Here is a 6024-nt window from a genome sequence, read left to right on the forward strand (position 1 = left end):
CCATAAATATAAAGACTGACACAACTTCAAAGTCAATAGATAACTGTACAGGCGACTTGAAAAGCGTGCATTCTGTTATCTGCATGATCCTTATGACTTTCATCCTATTGACTGTGTTGAGCAAACTTTAAGAATGGAGTCCGCTATTAGGACAGTTTGAATGTAAATATGACCATGTAGTCACACCTGTTATACCCATGCAGGCAACATTTGACTAATAAGGGAAGCCACTGTGAGAGTTAGAGCTGAGGCTAGAAATGCACGTAGAATGAGCAAGTAACCGCAGTGGCTCTTTAAATCACCAAATGCTTTGTTTTGGATTCAGATGGCATGTGCTGTAATGTGTCAATTGAATATAAAGGCCCCTCTGTGTTACTGTTTGTTTGTTTGTGTGCGTACGTGTGTGTGTGTGTGTGCGTACGTGTGTGTGTGTGTGTGTGTGTGTGTGTGTGTGTGTGTGTGTGTGTGTGTGTGTGTGTGTGTGTGTGTGTGTGTGTGTGTGTGTGTGTGTGTGTGTGTGTGTGTGTGTGTGTGTGTGTGTGTGTGTGTGTGTGTGCATGCATGCGTGTTATCTTTATTTGTAAGACCCATCATGCTTTGTGCTCGTCTGTATGAATCTGAGAGGGCCAGCTGCACGGACTTGGCACAGAGGCCACTCAAGGCTGTGTTTATGCATGAATTTGTGTGTGTCTGTCTGTGCGTGCCTGTGTGCATGCGTGTGTGTGTGTGTGTGTGTACGCGCGGGCGTGTGTGACATGTGTGTGTGCACAATTAGTATGCTTTTTGCCCAAGACAAATAGACTACGATAGAAGGCCAGATACTGTATAAGTTTACATATTAAGGATTACCCTGAGAAGAATGTGTCGTAGATGGATTGCAATGATGTCGCGGGCCAGTAGCATGAAGTTAAACACAATTCTCTCTGCCAAAATGCAACCTAATCGGTTACACATTGCAACTATTTAGGATTTGATCAGTTCACTATTTAACAAAGTCGTGGTGAAGTCTAATAATGCTACCTGTCTATTACATGCAGACACAGGTGTGAACAAAAGGCAGGTCAGGTAAAGTTCAGGCAACGAGGCGCTCATCGCCGCCCGGCGTCGCAAAGCGCTCAAGCAGAAGAGACTGTGGTGGAGCAATGCATGCTGGGGAAAAGAGAAATGTGTAAGAATAACACAAGCATGCCAGAGAGGCTTTTTCATCCGGTTGAAAATAAGGGTTCGTATAAAAAAACTGTATGACAGTCTTTCAGTTTTCCTTTTTTTTTTACTCTCCAAGAATGGCTTTCACATCATAAGGTTTTGAGGCCTGATAGCTTTTATCATCCCATGGCGTTGAAGAAGGCCAGGAACCAGCGGGAGTTATTTACTCAAGTACTGTACTTAAGTACAATTTAGACTAGAGGATTTCTTTTAACTTTATTGGAGTGTTTCTAATTTTCAATACTTTACTTTTACTCCACTACATCTCAAAGGCAAATATTGTACTTTTTACTCCACTTACTAATTATTTGAAAACTTTATAGATTTTGATTATTATTACAAAACATACATTAACCACTTGAGCCTATGGCTATTTGAAAATGGCCGGTCTACAAACTGTAGATCTGCTATTTTCAAAGGACTTTTGTAAAATGTTATGTATGTTGTGAAATGAACAACGGACTTGTACTTGTAACAAGACCTGTGGCACAAAGTGACGTACAAGTATTTCTACAGTAGGGTATTGATCACATTTACTTAAGTAAAGTAACATGTGAGTACTTCTTCTATCACTGGCCAGCAGGGACAGACAGGACAGCAGGGCCACAGCGAGGGTCCGGGGGACAGGGAGGTGCGCTCCACTCCGCATTGGTGTTGGGTGGGTTTGGGGTTCATCCTTTTCAAAATGTTCTAGTGTTTGCTTTCACCTTGCAGCCGGCGTGCTGCCCCCCAGGGTCTACTTCTCATGTACAACTAGATGGATTGATGACCGCGGGGAGTGGACATCCATTCCGATGGCTAATGCAGCACCCCAGCTCATAATTCTTTGACTGCACACTGCACAGGGATTAAATCAAACTGGAAGCCACACTGCACTAGGGACGGGACGATGTGAATATTACACGTCACGATTATTATGGCAAAGATAATTGCGATTAACGATATCATGGCGATACTAACAAAAACAGATGATCACAAGCTTGTAGATCTGCTATTCTTGGCGAATGTGTAGAGTGAAATAAGAGAGCATACCAAATGTGCTCATTACAGGTCTGTTTTTAAGTAGAGGGTTTAAGTGGTACTGAATTTGCAGCTCACAAAAAGCTAATTCATTCTAGTGTATAATGGAGGACAATTTCACAATGAATTACTGGAAGTAAAGTCTTCCTTCTTATCACGATAACCGATAATAACGATTACACCTAGTGAACATCAGTTCCGATGACTAATGCAGCACCCAGCTCATAATTCTTTGACTGCACACACACAGCGATTAAATCAAACTGGAAGCCACCCCTGCACATTAAAGGTCATGCTACTTGCGTTTGGAGTGTATTGACACACGCAAGGAGTCATTTGCATGATTTGTTTACTTTCCATGTTTGTCTATGTAAATATGAAATGTCCGTTTACCACGAAGTGCTTTTATCCCATGGAAAACATACAAAGTTTTGTTAATGTTTAAACACTCGGGTGTAGCCGCCTAGCCTAATCATTTGCCTAAAATAATGCCAAATGCCTAAAAGGAAAAACATCTGTTTGGCGGTTTTCTTTTTTCTGAAACTGGGAAATAATAAAACGTGCCAAAAGTTAGAGAACTGTAAGAAGAAGACCAAATATATTATCAGTTATTATCAGCAAGCTCAGGAGATGAATATGTTGATTAACTGTTTGCTTAATGCTTATCTGAATCAACAGGCAACCAGAAAAGTCTATAGAACATGTAGCACCTGTTGTCTGAAGCGCACACTAGATTTTATAGCCACTCATGAGAAAGTTGACACCTATCTACATAGTTCTGCACTCTCAATGCCATGATGTTGCCCTAGTTTGATAATATTTAGCTGCGTATTGCATTCTTACAGAGAGGATTTAACGAGTGACTGTCATAAAACAAATAGGACTGATTGTATCTGAGCAGTTATCTTTAGTTTGTTTTAGTTTACCCATTAAGACCTGAGGCTAAATGCCTTCTAAATCAGTAGTTCTCAAACTACCTCGTGCCCAGGACCCCCAAAATTATATATAGGCTACCTGAAAATCAAACACTTTCAAGATTTTTCGAAAATGTTTAAAATAAATAGCAGATGTACAAGCTCGCAATGTGGCACAAAGTGACTCTCTCTGAGCTTGTATGTCTGTTATTTTTGAGAACCACTTTTCTAAACCACTGATCTAAATTCTTTCGCTGTTACTATAGTTGCTATATAAAATAGCTAAAATCTACAATGACACAGATGCTTTCATAGTGGGTTAAAGGAATTTAACATCTGAAATGATCAGTTTTTGTGATTCTTCAAGAACAGGTAACACAGCAACCAAACACAATCAGCGATCGTGATAAACGGAACACTTGAACAACAAAACCTGTGTCGAGTAGTGATTGTATCTTCTTTTGACAGTAACATTTTAATTGCAGCGCCGGCTATTCACTCGATCCGCTCATATGGCAATGTCAACACAGTGACTCCAGGCTGTGTGTATCCTAGCTGTGATACCATAGATTATATCTATCCTTTTTTGCAAAGCCACAGGCAATACCTGCTGCACTGCTGTACAGTACACAGTGGCATGAATATGGTACCACGGCAGGTGATATCGCTTTTTTACTACCGGCCTTGTCAAAGCGCGCGCGCGTGTGTGTGTATGTGTATGTGTATGTGTATGTGTATGTGTGTGTATGTGTATGTGTATGTGTATGTGTGTGTGTGTGTGTGTGTGTGTGTGTGTGTGTGTGTGTGTGTGTGTGTGTGTGTGTGTGTGTGTGTACATAGAGGCACACGGAAGACATTATGCATAATGGTCATCGTGTATATAGTGGGCGGTTGAGTGGCCTCGCAGCCTCACATGAGTGGCTAAAGAGCAGGTTAGTCAGCCCAGGAATGTTGCCTCTTTGATCCCTGGATTATTGGTTTCATCTTTGTGGGGCTGCGGTCCGGGCTCATCTCCGCCCTCTGATCCACGGGGGCCTCACTCCACACAGATCCATATCGATATAGTATTATTCCCTGTCTGTCAAACTCCCAGGATGCATGTGCACAGATCATATCACCTGGCTGCATGCACGGACCATGGCCGAGGAGGATTAAACAAACCCAGCGCTGTAACCTTATACTCCGGCCCTGAAAGAATTACATTATGGGTTTCTAACTCGGGACACGGGCCAGTGGGTATTTTTTAGTTGAAAACAAAATGTTTTTTTATGAGGCTCATAATGGCTGGCTTTGCCATTGTTAAGGCACATTAATTGGTTTAAGCAAAGGTATTCTGTAACGGAGAGCTTATTGAGTAATGCAGTCTAATTACCATCACGCACATCATGCCCTTTTTGAGTCATAACAGGAAACAAGGTTCAGGGAAATGGATGTAATGCACCTCTAGAACTGCTTGTCCGTCCAAACTTTTAACAGGAATGCCAATGTGCCCGCCGAAGTGGCCAACATCAAAGGAATGTATTATTTTATGGGAGTATGTTGCCACAGAGAAATGAAGGACCCTGTGACATAGTTAAGTAATCAATAATGACTTTACGAGGTGCATTCCACTGGCACAGGACAGTGACCTCGCATGAGGGACCTGTAGGAGCGACTAGGTGTACAGTTGACCGTTGACACCCATTAGGTCAGGTGCACTAAAGTAACCCAACATCTACAGTATGGCACGCTCCTATTGGTTCAATTCTACTGGCTCCTCCCCCTAGGCCACCTTGTGCCGCCTCGACGATTTCCCTCATTTTTACATCCTGATTGGCTGTCAGCTATGGGCTGTTGATCAACAGAAAGGTGTGTGTGTATATTGCCTTGCTGATAGTGACTTTTAAAGGCGTACAGTTGCGGAAGAATAACTTTGTGGTAGTAATAAGTCTGGCTAGACTGATAACAGCACCATTATGATAAAGAAGATCAGTCAGGTGGCGAGACCTGAAAGCAGCGTGGTTAATGATACAATGTACTTATTTGCACTGTAACAGACATGCTGTAATTTTGGAAAGGTGGTACCCTAAATCAGTGGTTCTCAGCCTGTGCACATTATTTAGTTTTGGGGGGTGCATGTCCCCAGATGATAGTGAATTGACAATTGAAGGACTTTTAAGACTGTATGTAAAAAATGATTGGGATTATTATATATATATTCGATATTTTTGAGGTGCGCCAGCACCTCCTATATTCAGCTATTAGTGTAGATTTTTGTCTTACACAAACATTAAATTCCCATTGACAATGAATGGAGAATTTACGTCATATGTGGACGAGCAAATCGGCTATTTTTGTCCTACACAAACATTAAATTCCTATTGACAATGAATAGAGAATGTAAATCGACATGTTACGTCATGATGATGTTTGCTTTTTCTGCCTTTATGATAATGAACAGTAGACTGACAGGAAATGTGGAGAGAGAGAGAAGGGGAGTGACAAGCAGCAAAGATCGTCGGGATCAGGAGTCAACCCGCGACACGCTGCCAGGCTTAGCAGCCTATTGCCCAGACTGCTACACTAACTGCCCAGACTGCTACACTAACTGCCCGGGCCTGGGTTTAGCAGCCTATTGCCCAGACTGCTACACTAACTGCCCGGGCCTGGGTTTAGCAGCCTATTGCCCAGATTGCTACACTAACTGCCCAGACTGCTACACTAACTGCCCTTAGCAGCCTATTGCCCAGACTGCTACACTAACTGCCCAGACTGCTACACTAACTGCCCTTAGCAGCCTATTGCCCAGACTGCTACACTAACTGCCCAGACTGCTACACGCTGCCAGGCTTAGCAGCCTATTGCCCAGACTGCTACACTAACTGCCCAGACTGCTACACGCTGC

Source organism: Electrona antarctica (genome assembly GCF_951216825.1).
Source record: "Electrona antarctica genome assembly, chromosome: 14".
NCBI classification, from domain to species: domain Eukaryota; kingdom Metazoa; phylum Chordata; class Actinopteri; order Myctophiformes; family Myctophidae; genus Electrona; species Electrona antarctica.